At 55.3% G+C, this 20,710-nt stretch overlaps 1 protein-coding gene across 1 annotated transcript in view; it reads right to left on the bottom strand.

The window, feature by feature from the left end:
* ppp1r21 (protein phosphatase 1, regulatory subunit 21) overlaps nucleotides 1-20,710 on the bottom strand; it is a 116,011-nt gene that overhangs the window by 9,006 nt on the left and 86,295 nt on the right. The window lies entirely within an intron of this gene.

Raw genomic sequence — 20,710 nt, 5'->3', positions numbered from 1 at the left:
GAGAAAACAATGACATGCAATGTAATTAGAGTTTTCCCAATATTTTAGCATTTTCCCATAATTGGTATCGGTTTTGTAATATCGGATTCACCGTTTTGAGAATTGCACGCAACTCCGCCATTAAACCACAGCGTCTGACGGGAGACGAGTCAACAACGGTGTTGAAAGGTAAAATAACTTGCATCCCTTAATTATAAACTTTATTTAATATAACAGCCAATAACGCACAAATGAGATATGCACAAATATGATATGTTACATAAATGCTTATGTAGTTTAAACTTGGCGCTAAAAAAATAGAGACGGACTCAGAGTCACGTAATCCGCCATGCACTGTATCAATAAAGACGTAACTTTACATTAAAGGGTTAGTTCACCAAAAAATGAAAATAATGTCATTAATGACTCACCCTCATGTCGTTCTAAGCCCGTAAGACCTCCGTTCATCTTCGGAACACAGTTTAAGATATTTTAGATTTAGTCCGAGAGCTTTCTGTCCCTCCATTGAAAATGTATATACGGTATACTGTCCATGTCCAGAAATTTAATAAAAACATCATCACAGTAGTCCATGTGACATCAATGGGTTAGTTAGAAGTTTTTGAAGCATCGAAAATACTTTTTGGTCCAAAAATAACACAAAATAAGACTTTATTCAGCATTGTATTCTCTCCCGGGTCTGTTGTGAATCTGCGTTCAGGACTCCGCAGTGACGCTGCTGACGTAAGACGCTGATGACGTGTTATCTGTCATCAGCGTTAAATTTAAATTTATTAAATTTATGACATGGACAGTATACCGTACATACATTTTCAATGGAGGGACAGAAAGCTCTCGGACTAAATCTAAAATATCTTAAACTGAGTTCCGAAGATGAACGGAGGTCTTACGGGCTTAGAACGACATGAGGGTGAGTCATTAATGACATTATTTTCATTTTTCGGTGAACTAACCCTTTAATTAAATAAAACAGCCATGAATGAATGCATGTTTGAAATAAAAGTGCTGAATTTAATTTTCTCTATGTTGTCTGCTCATTAGTCTTGTGAAGTCACATTCATAGTGCCGAGTTGATGTTTCAGCATGGCCACCGTATGCAGCTTTTAACACAACCCACTTTTTAAAAACTCCTTAAATTATTTTAGCATCTACTATATTACTTTTATTTAGCTAAAAAACATATAATAATTCATTCACACAGAGTTGTAATTATTTATCTTCCCGAGAGACGTTCTTTGTAAACACACAGTAAGGCATTTCATCATCTAGACCAACAAAAACATGATCAATAATTCTGATAACATGCCAGATGAAATAGACTCGGTAACTGCGATGATCTATTCACGGTTTTGTTTATTTTTCTGCGCGTTGAGGACTGAGCGTGTTGAGGACTGAGCGTGTTGAGGACTGAGCGTGTTGAGGACTGAGCGTGTTGAGGACTGAGCGTGTTGAGGACTGAGCGTGTTGAGGACTGAGTGTGTTGAGGACTGAGCGTGTTGAGGACTGAGCGTGTTGAGCACTGAGCGCGTTGAGGACTGAGCGTGTTGAGGACTGAGCGTGTTGAGGACTGAGCGCGTTGAGGACTGAGCGCGTTGAGGACTGAGCGTGTTGAGGACTGAGCGTGTTGAGGACTGAGCGCGTTGAGGACTGAGCGCGTTGAGGACTGAGCGTGTTGAGGACTGAGCGTGTTGAGCACTGAGCGTGTTGAGGACTGAGCGCGTTGAGGACTGAGCGTGTTGAGGACTGAGCGTGTTGAGCACTGAGCGTGTTGAGGACTGAGCGCGTTGAGGACTGAGCGTGTTGAGGACTGAGCGCGTTGAGGACTGAGCGTGTTGAGCACTGAGCGTGTTGAGGACTGAGCGTGTTGAGGACTGAGCGTGTTGAGGACTGAGCGCGTTGAGGACTGAGCGCGTTGAGGACTGAGCGTGTTGAGGACTGAGCGTGTTGAGGACTGAGCGCGTTGAGGACTGAGCGCGTTGAGGACTGAGCGTGTTGAGGACTGAGCGTGTTGAGCACTGAGCGTGTTGAGGACTGAGCGCGTTGAGGACTGAGCGTGTTGAGGACTGAGCGTGTTGAGCACTGAGCGTGTTGAGGACTGAGCGCGTTGAGGACTGAGCGTGTTGAGGACTGAGCGTGTTGAGGACTGAGCGTGTTGAGCACTGAGCGTGTTGAGCACTGAGCGTGTTGAGGACTGAGCGCGTTGAGGACTGAGCGCGTTGAGGACTGAGCGTGTTGAGGACTGAGCGTGTTGAGGACTGAGCGTGTTGAGGACTGAGCGCGTTGAGGACTGGTGTGTTGAGGACTGAGCGTGTTGAGGACTGGTGAGTTGAGGACTGAGCGTGTTGAGGACTGACCGTGTTGAGGACTGAGCGCGTTGAGGACTGGTGTGTTGAGGACTGAGCGCGTTGAGGACTGGTGTGTTGAGGACTGAGCGCGTTGAGGACTGGTGTGTTGAGGACTGAGCGTGTTGAGGACTGGTGTGTTGAGGACTGAGCGTGTTGAGGACTGAGCGTGTTGAGCACTGAGCGCGTTGAGGACTGAGCGTGTTGAGGACTGAGCGTGTTGAGGACTGAGCGCGTTGAGGACTGAGCGCGTTGAGGACTGAGCGTGTTGAGGACTGAGCGTGTTGAGGACTGAGCGCGTTGAGGACTGAGCGCGTTGAGGACTGAGCGTGTTGAGGACTGAGCGTGTTGAGCACTGAGCGTGTTGAGGACTGAGCGCGTTGAGGACTGAGCGTGTTGAGGACTGAGCGTGTTGAGCACTGAGCGTGTTGAGGACTGAGCGCGTTGAGCACTGAGCGTGTTGAGGACTGAGCGCGTTGAGGACTGAGCGTGTTGAGGACTGAGCGCGTTGAGGACTGAGCGTGTTGAGCACTGAGCGTGTTGAGGACTGAGCGTGTTGAGGACTGAGCGTGTTGAGGACTGAGCGCGTTGAGGACTGAGCGCGTTGAGGACTGAGCGTGTTGAGGACTGAGCGTGTTGAGGACTGAGCGCGTTGAGGACTGAGCGCGTTGAGGACTGAGCGTGTTGAGGACTGAGCGTGTTGAGCACTGAGCGTGTTGAGGACTGAGCGCGTTGAGGACTGAGCGTGTTGAGGACTGAGCGTGTTGAGCACTGAGCGTGTTGAGGACTGAGCGCGTTGAGGACTGAGCGTGTTGAGGACTGAGCGTGTTGAGGACTGAGCGTGTTGAGCACTGAGCGTGTTGAGCACTGAGCGTGTTGAGGACTGAGCGCGTTGAGGACTGAGCGCGTTGAGGACTGAGCGTGTTGAGGACTGAGCGTGTTGAGGACTGAGCGTGTTGAGGACTGAGCGCGTTGAGGACTGGTGTGTTGAGGACTGAGCGTGTTGAGGACTGGTGAGTTGAGGACTGAGCGTGTTGAGGACTGACCGTGTTGAGGACTGAGCGCGTTGAGGACTGGTGTGTTGAGGACTGAGCGCGTTGAGGACTGGTGTGTTGAGGACTGAGCGCGTTGAGGACTGGTGTGTTGAGGACTGAGCGTGTTGAGGACTGAGCGTGTTGAGGACTGGTGTGTTGAGGACTGAGCGTGTTGAGGACTGAGCGTGTTGAGCACTGAGCGTGTTGAGGACTGGTGTGTTGAGGACTGAGCGTGTTGAGGACTGAGCGTGTTGAGGACTGGTGTGTTGAGGACTGAGTGTGTTGAGGACTGAGCGTGTTGAGGACTGAGTGTGTTGAGGACTGGTGTGTTGAGGACTGAGCGTGTTGAGGACTGAGCGTGTTGAGGACTGAGCGTGTTGAGGAATGGTGTGTTGAGGACTGAGCGTGTTGAGGACTGGTGTGTTGAGGACTGAGCGTGTTGAGGACTGAGCGTGTTGAGGACTGGTGTGTTGAGGACTGAGCGTGTTGAGGACTGAGCGTGTTGAGGACTGAGCGCGTTGAGGACGGAGCGTGTTGAGCACTGAGCGCGTTGAGGACTGAGCGTGTTGAGGACTGGTGTGTTGAGGACTGGTGTGTTGAGCACTGAGCGTCTTGAGGACTGAGCGTGTTGAGGACTGAGCGCGTTGAGGACTGGTGTGTTGAGGACTGAGCGTGTTGAGCACTGAGCGTGTTGAGCACTGAGCGCGTTGAGGACTGAGCGTGTTGAGGACTGGTGTGTTGAGGACTGGTGTGTTGAGCACTGAGCGTGTTGAGGACTGAGCGTGTTGAGGACTGAGCGCGTTGAGGACTGGTGTGTTGAGGACTGAGCGTGTTGAGGACTGGTGTGTTGAGGACTGAGCGTGTTGAGCACTGAGCGTGTTGAGGACTGGTGTGTTGAGGACTGAGCGTGTTGAGGACTGGTGTGTTGAGGACTGAGCGCGTTGAGGACTGAGCGTGTTGAGGACTGAGCGTGTTGAGCACTGAGCGTGTTGAGGACTGAGCGTGTTGAGCACTGAGCGTGTTGAGGACTGGTGTGTTGAGGACTGAGCGTGTTGAGGACTGGTGTGTTGAGGACTGAGCGCGTTGAGGACTGAGCGTGTTGAGCACTGAGCGCGTTGAGCACTGAGCGTGTTGAGCACTGAGCGTGTTGAGGACTGGTGTGTTGAGGACTGAGCGTGTTGAGGACTGGTGTGTTGAGGACTGAGCGCGTTGAGGACTGAGCGTGTTGAGGACTGAGCGTGTTGAGGACTGGTGTGTTGAGGACTGAGCGTGTTGAGGACTGAGCGTGTTGAGCACTGAGCGTGTTGAGGACTGGTGTGTTGAGGACTGGTGTGTTGAGGACTGGTGTGTTGAGCACTGAGCGTGTTGAGGACTGAGCGTGTTGAGGACTGGTGTGTTGAGGACTGAGCGTGTTGAGGACTGAGCGTGTTGAGCACTGAGCGTGTTGAGGACTGGTGTGTTGAGGACTGAGCGTGTTGAGGACTGAGCGTGTTGAGGACTGAGTGTGTTGAGGACTGAGCGTGTTGAGGACTGAGTGTGTTGAGGACTGGTGTGTTGAGGACTGAGCGTGTTGAGGACTGAGCGTGTTGAGGACTGAGCGTGTTGAGGACTGGTGTGTTGAGGACTGAGCGTGTTGAGGACTGGTGTGTTGAGGACTGAGCGTGTTGAGGACTGAGCGTGTTGAGGACTGGTGTGTTGAGGACTGAGCGTGTTGAGGACGGAGCGTGTTGAGCACTGAGCGCGTTGAGGACTGAGCGTGTTGAGGACTGGTGTGTTGAGGACTGGTGTGTTGAGCACTGAGCGTCTTGAGGACTGAGCGTGTTGAGGACTGAGCGCGTTGAGGACTGGTGTGTTGAGGACTGAGCGTGTTGAGCACTGAGCGTGTTGAGCACTGAGCGCGTTGAGGACTGAGCGTGTTGAGGACTGGTGTGTTGAGGACTGGTGTGTTGAGCACTGAGCGTGTTGAGGACTGAGCGTGTTGAGGACTGAGCGCGTTGAGGACTGGTGTGTTGAGGACTGAGCGTGTTGAGCACTGAGCGTGTTGAGCACTGAGCGTGTTGAGGACTGGTGTGTTGAGGACTGAGCGTGTTGAGGACTGGTGTGTTGAGGACTGAGCGCGTTGAGGACTGAGCGTGTTGAGGACTGAGCGTGTTGAGGACTGGTGTGTTGAGGACTGAGCGTGTTGAGGACTGAGCGTGTTGAGCACTGAGCGTGTTGAGGACTGGTGTGTTGAGGACTGGTGTGTTGAGGACTGGTGTGTTGAGCACTGAGCGTGTTGAGCACTGAGCGCGTTGAGGACTGAGCGTGTTGAGGACTGAGCGCGTTGAGGACTGAGCGCGTTGAGGACTGGTGTGTTGAGCACTGAGCGCGTTGAGGACTGAGCGTGTTGAGGACTGAGCGTGTTGAGCACTGAGCGTGTTGAGCACTGAGCGTGTTGAGGACTGGTGTGTTGAGGACTGAGCGTGTTGAGGACTGGTGTGTTGAGGACTGAGCGCGTTGAGGACTGAGCGTGTTGAGGACTGAGCATGTTGAGGACTGGTGTGTTGAGGACTGAGCGTGTTGAGGACTGAGCGTGTTGAGGACTGGTGTGTTGAGCACTGAGCGTGTTGAGGACTGGTGTGTTGAGGACTGGTGTGTTGAGGACTGAGCGTGTTGAGGACTGGTGTGTTGAGGACTGAGCGTGTTGAGGACTGAGCGTGTTGAGGACTGGTGTGTTGAGCACTGAGCGTGTTGAGGACTGGTGTGTTGTGGACTGGTGTGTTGAGGACTGGTGTGTTGAGCACTGAGCGTGTTGAGCACTGAGCGCGTTGAGGACTGAGCGTGTTGAGGACTGAGCGCGTTGAGGACTGAGCGCGTTGAGGACTGAGCGCGTTGAGGACTGAGCGTGTTGAGGACTGAGCGTGTTGAGGACTGAGCGTGTTGAGGACTGAGCGTGTTGAGGACTGAGCGTGTTGAGGACTGGTGTGTTGAGGACTGGTGTGTTGAGGACTGAGCGTGTTGAGGACTGAGCGTGTTGAGGACTGAGCGTGTTGAGGACTGAGCGTGTTGAGGACTGGTGTGTTGAGGACTGGTGTGTTGAGGACTGAGCGTGTTGAGGACTAAGCGTGTTGAGCACTGAGCGTGTTGAGGACTGGTGTGTTGAGGACTGAGCGTGTTGAGCACTGAGCGCGTTGAGGACTGGTGTGTTGAGGACTGGTGTGTTGAGGACTGGTGTGTTGAGGACTGGTGTGTTGAGGACTGAGCGCGTTGAGGACTGAGCGTGTTGAGGACTGAGCGCGTTGAGGACTGGTGTGTTGAGGACTGAGCGTGTTGAGGACTGAGCGTGTTGAGGACTGGTGTGTTGAGGACTGAGCGTGTTGAGGACTGAGCGTGTTGAGCACTGAGCGTGTTGAGGACTGGTGTGTTGAGGACTGAGCGTGTTGAGGACTGAGCGTGTTGAGGACTGAGCATGTTGAGGACTGGTGTGTTGAGGACTGGTGTGTTGAGGACTGAGCGTGTTGAGCACTGAGCGCGTTGAGGACTGAGCGTGTTGAGGACTGAGCGTGTTGAGCACTGAGCGCGTTGAGGACTGAGCGTGTTGAGGACTGAGCGTGTTGAGGACTGAGCGTGTTGAGCACTGAGCGTGTTGAGGACTGAGCGTGTTGAGCACTGAGCGTGTTGAGGACTGAGCGTGTTGAGGACTGAGCGTGTTGAGGACTGAGCGTGTTGAGCACTGAGCGCGTTGAGGACTGAGCGTGTTGAGGACTGAGCGTGTTGAGCACTGAGCGCGTTGAGGACTGAGCGCGTTGAGGACTGAGCGTGTTGAGCACTGAGCGTGTTGAGGACTGAGCGTGTTGAGCACTGAGCGTGTTGAGGACTGAGCGTGTTGAGGACTGAGTGTGTTGAGGACTGAGTGTGTTGAGGACTGAGCGTGTTGAGCACTGTGCGCGTTGAGGACTGAGCGTGTTGAGGACTGAGTGTGTTGAGGACTGGTGTGTTGAGGACTGAGCGCGTTGAGGACTGAGCGTGTTGAGGACTGAGTGTGTTGAGGACTGGTGTGTTGAGGACTGAGCGCGTTGAGGACTGAGCGTGTTGAGGACTGAGTGTGTTGAGGACTGAGCGTGTTGAGGACTGGTGTGTTGAGGACTGAGCGCGTTGAGGACTGAGCGTGTTGAGGACTGAGTGTGTTGAGGACTGGTGTGTTGAGGACTGGTGTGTTGAGCACTGAGCGTGTTGAGCACTGAGCGCGTTGAGGACTGAGCGTGTTGAGGACTGAGCGTGTTGAGGACTGGTGTGTTGAGGACTGGTGTGTTGAGGACTGGTGTGTTGAGCACTGAGCGTGTTGAGCACTGAGCGCGTTGAGGACTGAGCGTGTTGAGGACTGAGCGTGTTGAGGACTGAGCGTGTTGAGGACTGAGCGTGTTGAGGACTGGTGTGTTGAGGACTGGTGTGTTGAGGACTGGTGTGTTGAGCACTGAGCGTGTTGAGCACTGAGCGCGTTGAGGACTGAGCGTGTTGAGGACTGAGTGTGTTGAGGACTGGTGTGTTGAGGACTGGTGTGTTGAGGACTGGTGTGTTGAGGACTGGTGTGTTGAGGACTGGTGTGTTGAGCACGGAGCGTGATGAGCACTGAGCGCGTTTAGGACTGAGCGTGTTGAGGACTGAGCGTGTTGAGGACTGAGCGTGTTGAGGACTGGTGTGTTGAGGACTGGTGTGTTGAGCACTGAGCGTGTTGAGCACTGAGCGCGTTGAGGACTGAGCGTGTTGAGGACTGAGCATGTTGAGGACTGAGCGTGTTGAGGACTGGTGTGTTGAGGACTGGTGTGTTGAGGACTGGTGTGTTGAGGACTGGTGTGTTGAGCACTGAGCGTGTTGAGGACTGAGCGTGTTGAGGACTGAGCGTGTTGAGGACTGAGCGTGTTGAGGACTGAGCGTGTTGAGGAATGGTGTGTTGAGGACTGGTGTGTTGAGCACTGAGCGCGTTGAGGACTGAGCGCGTTGAGGACTGAGCATGTTGAGGACTGAGTGTGTTGAGGACTGGTGTGTTGAGGACTGGTGTGTTGAGGACTGGCGTGTTGAGGACTGGTGTGTTGAGGACTGAGCGTGTTGAGCACTGAGCGCGTTGAGGACTGAGCGTGTTGAGGACTGAGCGTGTTGAGCACTGAGCGCGTTGAGGACTGAGCGTGTTGAGGACTGAGCGTGTTGAGCACTGAGCGTGTTGAGGACTGAGCGTGTTGAGCACTGAGCGTGTTGAGGACTGAGCGTGTTGAGGACTGAGCGTGTTGAGCACTGAGCGCGTTGAGGACTGAGCATGTTGAGGACTGGTGTGTTGAGGACTGGTGTGTTGAGGACTGAGTGTGTTGAGGACTGGTGTGTTGAGGACTGAGCGCGTTGAGGACTGAGCGTGTTGAGGACTGAGCATGTTGAGGACTGAGAGTGTTGAGGACTGAGCGTGTTGAGGACTGAGCGTGTTGAGGACTGAGCGTGTTGAGGACTGGTGTGTTGAGGACTGGTGTGTTGAGCACTGAGCGCGTTGAGGACTGAGCGTGTTGAGCACTGAGCGTGTTGAGGACTGAGCGTGTTGAGGACTGGTGTGTTGAGCACTGAGCGCGTTGAGGACTGAGCGCGTTGAGGACTGAGCGCGTTGAGGACTGAGCGTGTTGAGGACTGAGCGTGTTGAGGACTGAGCGTGTTGAGGACTGGTGTGTTGAGGACTGGTGTGTTGAGGACTGGTGTGTTGAGGACTGGTGTGTTGAGGACTGAGCGTGTTGAGGACTGAGCGTGTTGAGGACTGAGCGCGTTGAGGACTGGTGTGTTGAGGACTGGTGTGTTGAGGACTGAGCGTGTTGAGGACTGGTGTGTTGAGGACTGGTGTGTTGAGGACTGGTGTGTTGAGGACTGGTGTGTTGAGGACTGGTGTGTTGAGGACTGAGCGTGTTGAGGACTGAGCGTGTTGAGGACTGAGCGTGTTGAGGACTGGTGTGTTGAGGACTGGTGTGTTGAGGACTGAGCGTGTTGAGCACTGAGCGTGTTGAGGACTGGTGTGTTGAGGACTGGTGTGTTGAGCACTGGCGTGTTGAGGACTGAGCGTGTTGAGGACTGAGCATGTTGAGGACTGAGCGCGTTGAGGACTGGTGTGTTGAGGACTGGTGTGTTGAGGACTGAGCGTGTTGAGCACTGAGCGTGTTGAGGACTGGTGTGTTGAGGACTGGTGTGTTGAGCACTGGTGTGTTGAGGACTGAGCGTGTTGAGGACTGAGCGTGTTGAGGACTGAGCGCGTTGAGGACTGGTGTGTTGAGGACTGAGCGTGTTGAGGACTGAGCGCGTTGAGGACTGGTGTGTTGAGGACTGGTGTGTTGAGGACTGGTGTGTTGAGCACTGAGCGCGTTGAGCACTGAGCGCGTTGAGCACTGAGCGTGTTGAGGACTGAGCGTGTTGAGCACTGAGCGCGTTGAGGACTGAGCGTGTTGAGGACTGAGCGCGTTGAGGACTGAGCGCGTTGAGGACTGAGCGTGTTGAGGACTTAGCGTGTTGAGGACTGAGCGTGTTGAGGACTGAGCGTGTTGAGGACTGGCGTGTTGAGGACTGGTGTGTTGAGGACTGGTGTGTTGAGGACTGGTGTGTTGAGGACTGAGCGTGTTGAGGACTGAGCGCGTTGAGGACTGAGCGCGTTGAGGACTGGTGTGTTGAGGACTGGTGTGTTGAGGACTGAGCGTGTTGAGCACTGAGCGTGTTGAGGACTGGTGTGTTGAGGACTGAGCGTGTTGAGGACTGGTGTGTTGAGGACTGGTGTGTTGAGGACTGGTGTGTTGAGGACTGAGCGTGTTGAGGACTGGTGTGGTGAGGACTGGTGTGTTGAGCACTGAGCGCGTTGAGGACTGAGTGTGTTGAGGACTGGTGTGTTGAGGACTGGTGTGTTGAGCACTGAGCGTGTTGAGCACTGAGCGCGTTGAGGACTGAGCGTGTTGAGGACTGAGCGTGTTGAGGACTGGTGTGTTGAGGACTGGTGTGTTGAGGACTGGCGTGTTGAGCACTGAGCGTGTTGAGCACTGAGCGCGTTGAGGACTGAGCGTGTTGAGGACTGAGCGTGTTGAGGACTGAGCGTGTTGAGGACTGAGCGTGTTGAGGACTGAGCGTGTTGAGGACTGGTGTGTTGAGGACTGGTGTGTTGAGGACTGGTGTGTTGAGCACTGAGCGTGTTGAGCACTGAGCGCGTTGAGGACTGAGCGTGTTGAGGACTGAGTGTGTTGAGGACTGGTGTGTTGAGGACTGGTGTGTTGAGGACTGGTGTGTTGAGCACGGAGCGTGTTGAGCACTGAGCGCGTTTAGGACTGAGCGTGTTGAGGACTGAGCGTGTTGAGGACTGAGCGTGTTGAGGACTGAGCGTGTTGAGGACTGGTGTGTTGAGGACTGGTGTGTTGAGCACTGAGCGTGTTGAGCACTGAGCGCGTTGAGGACTGAGCGTGTTGAGGACTGAGCATGTTGAGGACTGAGCGTGTTGAGGACTGGTGTGTTGAGGACTGGTGTGTTGAGGACTGGTGTGTTGAGGACTGGTGTGTTGAGGACTGGTGTGTTGAGGACTGAGCGTGTTGAGGACTGAGCGTGTTGAGGACTGAGCGTGTTGAGGACTGAGCGTGTTGAGGACTGGTGTGTTGAGGACTGGTGTGTTGAGCACTGAGCGTGTTGAGGACTGAGTGTGTTGAGGACTGGTGTGTTGAGGACTGGTGTGTTGAGGACTGGTGTGTTGAGGACTGAGCGTGTTGAGGACTGAGCGTGTTGAGGACTGGTGTGTTGAGGACTGGTGTGTTGAGCACTGAGCGCGTTGAGGACTGAGCGTGTTGAGCACTGAGCGTGTTGAGGACTGGTGTGTTGAGGACTGGTGTGTTGAGCACTGGTGTGTTGAGCACTGGTGTGTTGAGCACTGAGCGTGTTGAGCACTGAGCGCGTTGAGGACTGAGCATGTTGAGGACTGGTGTGTTGAGGACTGGTGTGTTGAGGACTGGTGTGTTGAGGACTGAGCGTGTTGAGGACTGAGCGTGTTGAGGACTGAGCGCGTTGAGGACTGGTGTGTTGAGGACTGGTGTGTTGAGCACTGAGCGCGTTGAGGACTGAGCGTGTTGAGCACTGAGCGTGTTGAGGACTGGTGTGTTGAGGACTGGTGTGTTGAGCACTGGTGTGTTGAGCACTGAGCGTGTTGAGCACTGAGCGTGTTGAGGACTGAGTGTGTTGAGGACTGAGCGTGTTGAGGACTGAGCGTGTTGAGGACTGAGCGTGTTGAGGACTGAGCGTGTTGAGGACTGAGCGCGTTGAGGACTGGTGTGTTGAGGACTGAGCGTGTTGAGGACTGATCGTGTTGAGCACTGAGCGTGTTGAGGACTGAGTGTGTTGAGGACTGAGCGTGTTGAGGACTGAGCGTGTTGAGGACTGAGCGCGTTGAGGACTGGTGTGTTGAGGACTGAGCGTGTTGAGGACTGAGCGCGTTGAGGACTGGTGTGTTGAGGACTGGTGTGTTGAGGACTGGTGTGTTGAGGACTGGTGTGTTGAGGACTGAGCGTGTTGAGCACTGAGCGCGTTGAGCACTGAGCGCGTTGAGCACTGAGCGTGTTGAGGACTGAGCGTGTTGAGGACTGAGCGCGTTGAGCACTGAGCGCGTTGAGGACTGAGCGTGTTGAGGACTGAGCGCGTTGAGGACTGAGCGTGTTGAGCACTGAGCGCGTTGAGGACTGAGCGTGTTGAGCACTGAGCGTGTTGAGGACTGGTGTATTGAGGACTGGTGTGTTGAGCACTGAGCGCGTTGAGGACTGAGCGTGTTGAGCACTGAGCGTGTTGAGGACTGGTGTATTGAGGACTGGTGTGTTGAGCACTGAGCGCGTTGAGGACTGAGCGTGTTGAGGACTGAGCGTGTTGAGGACTGAGCGTGTTGAGGACTGAGCGTGTTGAGCACTGAGCGCGTTGAGGACTGAGCGCGTTGAGGACTGGTGTGTTGAGGACTGGTGTGTTGAGGACTGGTGTGTTGAGCACTGGTGTGTTGAGGACTGGTGTGTTGAGGACTGGTGTGTTGAGGACTGGTGTGTTGAGCACTGAGCGTGTTGAGCACTGAGCGCGTTGAGGACTGAGCGCGTTGAGGACTGGTGTGTTGAGGACTGGTGTGTTGAGGACTGGTGTGTTGAGGACTGGTGTGTTGAGGACTGGTGTGTTGAGGACTGGTGTGTTGAGGACTGGTGTGTTGAGGACTGAGCGTGTTGAGCACTGAGCGCGTTGAGGACTGAGCGCGTTGAGGACTGGTGTGTTGAGGACTGGTGTGTTGAGGACTGGTGTGTTGAGGACTGGTGTGTTGAGGACTGGTGTGTTGAGGACTGGTGTGTTGAGGACTGGTGTGTTGAGGACTGGTGTGTTGAGGACTGAGCGTGTTGAGGACTGAGCGTGTTGAGGACTGAGCGTGTTGAGGACTGAGCGCGTTGAGGACTGGTGTGTTGAGGACTGGTGTGTTGAGGACTGGTGTGTTGAGGACTGGTGTGTTGAGGACTGGTGTGTTGAGGACTGGTGTGTTGAGCACTGAGCGTGTTGAGCACTGAGCGCGTTGAGGACTGAGCGTGTTGAGGACTGAGCGTGTTGAGGACTGAGCGTGTTGAGGACTGAGCGTGTTGAGGACTGAGCGTGTTGAGGACTGAGCGTGTTGAGCACTGAGCGTGTTGAGGACTGGCGTGTTGAGGACTGAGCGTGTTGAGGACTGAGCGTGTTGAGGACTGAGCGTGTTGAGGACTGGTGTGTTGAGGACTGGTGTGTTGAGGACTGGTGTGTTGAGGACTGGTGTGTTGAGCACTGAGCGTGTTGAGCACTGAGCGCGTTGAGGACTGAGCGTGTTGAGGACTGAGCGTGTTGAGGACTGAGCGTGTTGAGGACTGAGCGCGTTGAGGACTGGTGTGTTGAGGACTGAGCGTGTTGAGGACTGAGCGTGTTGAGCACTGAGCGTGTTGAGGACTGAGTGTGTTGAGGACTGAGCGTGTTGAGGACTGAGCGTGTTGAGGACTGAGCGTGTTGAGCACTGAGCGTGTTGAGGACTGAGCGTGTTGAGCACTGAGCGTGTTGAGGACTGAGCGCGTTGAGGACTGGTGTGTTAAGGACTGAGCGTGTTGAGGACTGAGCGCGTTGAGGACTGGTGTGTTGAGGACTGGTGTGTTGAGGACTGGTGTGTTGAGGACTGGTGTGTTGAGGACTGGTGTGTTGAGCACTGAGCGTGTTGAGCACTGAGCGCGTTGAGCACTGAGCGCGTTGAGCACTGAGCGTGTTGAGGACTGAGCGTGTTGAGCACTGAGCGTGTTGAGGACTGAGCGTGTTGAGGACTGAGCGCGTTGAGCACTGAGCGCGTTGAGCACTGAGCGCGTTGAGCACTGAGCGCGTTGAGGACTGAGCGTGTTGAGGACTGAGCGTGTTGAGCACTGAGCGTGTTGAGGACTGAGCGTGTTGAGGACTGAGCGCGTTGAGGACTGAGCGCGTTGAGCACTGAGCGTGTTGAGCACTGAGCGTGTTGAGGACTGAGCGTGTTGAGGACTGAGCGTGTTGAGGACTGAGCGCGTTGAGGACTGAGCGTGTTGAGCACTGAGCGTGTTGAGCACTGAGCGTGTTGAGGACTGAGCGCGTTGAGCACTGAGCGCGTTGAGCACTGAGCGCGTTGAGGACTGAGCGTGTTGAGGACTGGTGTGTTGAGGACTGAGCGTGTTGAGGACTGAGCGTGTTGAGGACTGAGCGTGTTGAGGACTGGTGTGTTGAGCACTGAGCGCGTTGAGGACTGAGCGTGTTGAGGACTGGTGTGTTGAGGACTGAGCGTGTTGAGGACTGAGCGTGTTGAGGACTGAGCGTGTTGAGGACTGAGCGTGTTGAGGACTGAGCGTGTTGAGGACTGAGCGTGTTGAGGACTGGTGTGTTGAGGACTGGTGTGTTGAGCACTGAGCGTGTTGAGGACTGAGCGTGTTGAGGACTGGTGTGTTGAGGACTGAGCGTGTTGAGGACTGAGCGTGTTGAGGACTGAGCGTGTTGAGGACTGAGCGTGTTGAGGACTGAGCGTGTTGAGGACTGAGCGTGTTGAGGACTGGTGTGTTGAGGACTGGTGTGTTGAGGACTGGTGTGTTGAGGACTGGTGTGTTGAGGACTGAGCGTGTTGAGGACTGAGCGTGTTGAGGACTGAGCGTGTTGAGGACTGAGCGTGTTGAGGACTGAGCGTGTTGAGGACTGAGCGTGTTGAGGACTGGTGTGTTGAGGACTGGTGTGTTGAGGACTGAGCGCGTTGAGGACTGAGCGTGTTGAGGACTGAGCGTGTTGAGGACTGAGCGTGTTGAGGACTGGTGTGTTGAGGACTGGTGTGTTGAGCACTGAGCGCGTTGAGGACTGAGCGTGTTGAGGACTGGTGTGTTGAGGACTGGTGTGTTGAGGACTGGTGTGTTGAGGACTGGTGTGTTGAGGACTGAGCGTGTTGAGGACTGAGCGTGTTGAGGACTGAGCGTGTTGAGGACTGAGCGTGTTGAGGACTGAGCGTGTTGAGGACTGAGCGTGTTGAGGACTGGTGTGTTGAGGACTGAGCGTGTTGAGGACTGAGCGTGTTGAGGACTGAGCGTGTTGAGGACTGAGCGTGTTGAGGACTGTGGTGCGTTGGGGACTGTGGTGCGTTGAGGACTGTGGTGCGTTGGGGACTGTGGTGCGTTGGGGACTGTGGTGTGTTGAGGACTGTGGTGCGTTGAGGACTGTGGTGCGTTGGGGACTGAGGTGCGTTGAGGACTGAGGTGCGTTGAGGACTGTGGTGCGTTGGGGACTGTGGTGTGTTGGGGACTGTGGTGCGTTGGGGACTGTGGTGTGTTGAGGACTGTGGTGCGTTGAGGACTGTGGTGCGTTGAGGACTGTGGTGCGTTGAGGACTGTGGTGCGTTGGGGACTGTGGTGCGTTGGGGACTGTGGTGCGTTGAGGACTGTGGTGCGTTGAGGACTGTGGTGCGTTGGGGACTGAGGTGCGTTGAGGACTGAGGTGCGTTGAGGACTGAGGTGCGTTGAGGACTGAGGTGCGTTGGGGACTGAGGTGAGTTGAGGACTGTGGTGCGTTGGGGACTGTGGTGTGTTGAGGACTGTGGTGCGTTGAGGACTGTGGTGCGTTGGGGACTGTGGTGCGTTGGGGACTGTGGTGCGTTGGGGACTGAGGTGCGTTGAGGACTGAGGTGCGTTGAGGACTGAGGTGCGTTGAGGACTGAGGTGCGTTGGGGACTGAGGTGAGTTGAGGACTGAGGTGAGTTGAGGACTGTGGTGCGTTGAGGACTGAGGTGCGTTGAGGACTGAGGTGCGTTGAGGACTGAGGTGCGTTGAGGACTGAGGTGCGTTGAGGACTGTGGTGCGTTGGGGACTGTGGTGCGTTGGGGACTGAGGTGAGTTGAGGACTGTGGTGTGTTGAGGACTGAGGTGCGTTGAGGACTGAGGTGCGTTGAGGACTGTGGTGCGTTGGGGACTGAGGTGCGTTGAGGACTGAGGTGCGTTGAGGACTGAGGTGCGTTGAGGACTGAGGTGCGTTGGGGACTGAGGTGAGTTGAGGAATGAGGTGAGTTGAGGACTGTGGTGCGTTGGGGACTGAGGTGCGTTGGGGACTGAGGTGCGTTGAGGACTGAGGTGCGTTGAGGACTGAGGTGCGTTGAGGACTGTGGTGCGTTGGGGACTGAGGTGCGTTGAGGACTGAGGTGCGTTGAGGACTGAGGTGCGTTGGGGACTGAGGTGCGTTGGGGACTGAGGTGCGTTGAGGACTGAGGTGCGTTGAGGACTGAGGTGCGTTGAGGACTGAGGTGCGTTGAGGACTGAGGTGCGTTGAGGACTGAGGTGCGTTGAGGACTGAGGTGAGTTGAGGACTGAGGTGCGTTGGGGACTGAGGTGAGTTGAGGACTGAGGTGAGTTGAGGACTGAGGTGAGTTGAGGACTGTGGTGTGTTGGGGACTGAGGTGCGTTGGGGACTGAGGTGCGTTGGGGACTGAGGTGAGTTGAGGACTGTGGTGTGTTGAGGACTGAGGTGCGTTGAGGACTGTGGTGCGTTGAGGACTGTGGTGCGTTGGGGACTGTGGTGCGTTGGGGACTGAGGTGAGTTGAGGACTGAGGTGAGTTGAGGACTGTGGTGTGTTGAGGACTGAGGTGCGTTGAGGACTGGTGTGCGTTGAGGACTGTGGTGCGTTGAGGACTGAGGTGCGTTGAGGACTGAGGTGTGTTGAGTGCATTGAGGACTGAGGTGTGTTGAGGACTGTGGTGCGTTGAGTGCATTGAGGACTGAGGTGTGTTGAGGACTGTGGTGCGTTGGGGACTGTGGTGCGTTGGGGACTAAGGTGAGTTGAGGACTGTGGTGTGTTGAGGACTGAGGTGCGTTGAGGACTGTGGTGCGTTGGGGACTGTGGTGCGTTGGGGACTGAGGTGAGTTGAGGACTGTGGTGTGTTGAGGACTGAGGTGCGTTGAGGACTGAGGTGCGTTGAGGACTGTGGTGCGTTGGGGACTGAGGTGCGTTGAGGACTGAGGTGCGTTGAGGACTGAGGTGCGTTGAGGACTGAGGTGCGTTGGGGACTGAGGTGAGTTGAGGACTGAGGTGAGTTGAGGACTGTGGTGCGTTGGGGACTGAGGTGCGTTGGGGACTGAGGTGCGTTGAGGACTGAGGTGCGTTGAGGACTGTGGTGCGTTGGGTACTGAGGTGCGTTGAGGACTGAGGTGCGTTGAGGACTGAGGTGCGTTGGGGACTGAGGTGCGTTGAGGACTGAGGTGCGTTGAGGACTGAGGTGCGTTGAGGACTGAGGTGCGTTGAGGACTGAGGTGCGTTGGGGACTGAGGTGAGTTGAGGACTGAGGTGAGTTGAGGACTGTGGTGTGTTGGGGACTGAGGTGCGTTGGGGACTGAGGTGCGTTGGGGACTGAGGTGAGTTGAGGACTGTGGTGTGTTGAGGACTGAGGTGCGTTGAGGACTGTGGTGCGTTGAGGACTGTGGTGCGTTGGGGACTGTGGTGCGTTGGGGACTGAGGTGAGTTGAGGACTGAGGTGAGTTGAGGACTGTGGTGTGTTGAGGACTGAGGTGCGTTGAGGACTGGTGTGCGTTGAGGACTGTGGTGCGTTGAGGACTGAGGTGCGTTGAGGACTGAGGTGTGTTGAGTGCATTGAGGACTGAGGTGTGTTGAGTGCGTTGAGGACTGTGGTGCGTTGAGGACTGTGGTGCGTTGAGGACTGTGGTGCGTTGAGGACTGTGGTGCGTTGAGGACTGAGGTGAGTTGAGGACTGAGGTGCGTTGGGGACTGAGGTGCGTTGGGGACTGAGGTGAGTTGAGGACTGTGGTGTGTTGAGGACTGAGGTGCGTTGAGGACTGAGGTGCGTTGAGGACTGAGGTGCGTTGGGGACTGAGCGTGTTGAGGACTGAGCGTGTTGAGGACTGGTGTGTTGAGGACTGAGCGTGTTGAGGACTGAGCGTGTTGAGGACTGGTGTGTTGAGGACTGAGCGTGTTGAGGACTGAGCGTGTTGAGGACTGAGCGTGTTGAGGACTGAGCGTGTTGAGGACTGAGCGTGTTGAGGACTGAGCGTGTTGAGGACTGGTGTGTTGAGGACTGGTGTGTTGAGGACTGGTGTGTTGAGGACTGGTGTGTTGAGGACTGGTGTGTTGAGGACTGGTGTGTTGAGGACTGGTGTGTTGAGCACTGAGCGTGTTGAGGACTGGTGTGTTGAGGACTGGTGTGTTGAGGACTGGTGTGTTGAGGACTGGTGTGTTGAGGACTGGTGTGTTGAGGACTGGTGTGTTGAGGACTGAGCGTGTTGAGGACTGAGCGTGTTGAGGACTGGTGTGTTGAGGACTGGTGTGTTGAGGACTGGTGTGTTGAGGACTGGTGTGTTGAGGACTGGTGTGTTGAGGTGTGTTGAGGACTGGTGTGTTGAGGACTGGTGTGTTGAGGACTGAGCGTGTTGAGGACTGAGCGTGTTGAGGACTGAGCGTGTTGAGGACTGGTGTGTTGAGGACTGGTGTGTTGAGGACTGGTGTGTTGAGGACTGGTGCGTTGAGGACTGAGGTGAGTTGAGGACTGTGGTGTGTTGGGGACTGAGGTGCGTTGGGGACTGAGGTGCGTTGGGGACTGAGGTGAGTTGAGGACTGTGGTGTGTTGAGGACTGAGGTGCGTTGAGGACTGTGGTGCGTTGGGGACTGTGGTGCGTTGGGGACTGAGGTGAGTTGAGGACTGAGGTGAGTTGAGGACTGTGGTGTGTTGAGGACTGAGGTGCGTTGAGGACTGGTGTGCGTTGAGGACTGTGGTGCGTTGAGGACTGAGGTGCGTTGAGGACTGAGGTGTGTTGAGTGCATTGAGGACTGAGGTGTGTTGAGTGCGTTGAGGACTGTGGTGCGTTGAGGACTGTGGTGCGTTGAGGACTGTGGTGCGTTGAGTGCATTGAGGACTGAGGTGTGTTGAGTGCGTTGAGGACTGTGGTGCGTTGAGGACTGTGGTGCGTTGAGGACTGTGGTGCGTTGAGGACTGTGGTGCGTTGAGGACTGAGGTGAGTTGAGGACTGAGGTGAGTTGAGGACTGAGGTGCGTTGGGGACTGATGTGCGTTGGGGACTGAGGTGAGTTGAGGACTGTGGTGTGTTGAGGACTGAGGTGCGTTGAGGACTGAGGTGCGTTGAGGACTGAGCGTGTTGAGGACTGGTGTGTTGAGGACTGAGCGTGTTGAGGACTGAGCGTGTTGAGGACTGAGCGTGTTGAGGACTGAGCGTGTTGAGGACTGAGCGTGTTGAGGACTGGTGTGTTGAGGACTGAGCGTGTTGAGGACTGAGCGTGTTGAGGACTGAGCGTGTTGAGGACTGAGCGTGTTGAGGACTGGTGTGTTGAGGACTGGTGTGTTGAGGACTGGTGTGTTGAGGACTGGTGTGTTGAGGACTGGTGTGTTGAGGACTGGTGTGTTGAGCACTGAGCGTGTTGAGGACTGGTGTGTTGAGGACTGGTGTGTTGAGGACTGGTGTGTTGAGGACTGGTGTGTTGAGGACTGGTGTGTTGAGGACTGGTGTGTTGAGGACTGAGCGTGTTGAGGACTGAGCGTGTTGAGGACTGGTGTGTTGAGGACTGGTGTGTTGAGGACTGGTGTGTTGAGGACTGGTGTGTTGAGGACTGGTGTGTTGAGGTGTGTTGAGGACTGGTGTGTTGAGGACTGGTGTGTTGAGGACTGAGCGTGTTGAGGACTGAGCGTGTTGAGGACTGGTGTGTTGAGGACTGGTGTGTTGAGGACTGGTGTGTTGAGGACTGGTGCGTTGAGGACTGGTGCGTTGAGGACTGTGGTGCGTTGAGGACTGTGGTGCGTTGGGGACTGTGGTGCGTTGGGGACTGAGGTGCGTTGAGGACTGAGGTGCGTTGAGGACTGTGGTGTGTTGAGGACTGTGGTGCGTTGAGGACTGTGGTGCGTTGAGGACTGAGGTGCATTGAGGACTGTGGTGCGTTGAGGACTGGAGGACTGTGGTGCGTTGAGGACTGAGGTGCGTTGGGGACTGAGGTGCGTTGGGGACTGAGGTGCGTTGAGGACTGAGGTGCGTTGAGGACTGAGGTGCGTTGAGGACTGTGGTGCGTTGAGGACTGAGGTGAGTTGAGGACTGTGGTGTGTTGGGGACTGAGGTGCGTTGGGGACTGAGGTGTGTTGGGGACTGAGGTGCGTTGAGGACTGTGGTGTGTTGAGGACTGAGGTGAGTTGAGGACTGTGGTGTGTTGGGGACTGAGGTGCGTTGGGGACTGAGGTGAGTTGAGGACTGTGGTGTGTTGAGCACTGTGGTGCGTTGGGGACTGAGGTGCGTTGAGGACTGAGGTGCGTTGAGGACTGAGGTGCGTTGAGGACTGAGGTGCGTTGAGGACTGAGGTGAGTTGAGGACTGAGGTGCGTTGGGGACTGAGGTGCGTTGGGGACTGAGGTGCGTTGGGGACTGAGGTGAGTTGAGGCGTGAGGTGAGTTGAGGACTGTGGTGTGTTGGGGACTGAGGTGCGTTGGGGACTGAGGTGCGTTGGGGACTGAGGTGAGTTGAGGACTGAGGTGAGTTGAGGACTGTGGTGTGTTGAGGACTGAGGTGCGTTGAGGACTGAGGTGCGTTGAGGACTGTGGTGCGTTGGGGACTGTGGTGCGTTGGGGACTGAGGTGAGTTGAGGACTGAGGTGAGTTGAGGACTGTGGTGTGTTGAGGACTGAGGTGCGTTGAGGACTGGTGTGCGTTGAGGACTGTGGTGCGTTGAGGACTGTGGTGCGTTGAGGACTGTGGTGCGTTGAGGACTGAGGTGTGTTGAGTGCGTTGAGGACTGTGGTGCGTTGAGGACTGTGGTGCGTTGAGGACTGTGGTGCGTTGAGG

The sequence above is a fragment of the Phoxinus phoxinus genome (assembly GCF_949152265.1).
Source record: "Phoxinus phoxinus genome assembly, chromosome: 14".
Taxonomy (NCBI): Eukaryota; Metazoa; Chordata; class Actinopteri; order Cypriniformes; family Leuciscidae; genus Phoxinus; species Phoxinus phoxinus.
This window is presented reverse-complemented; position numbering and strand designations above follow the sequence as displayed.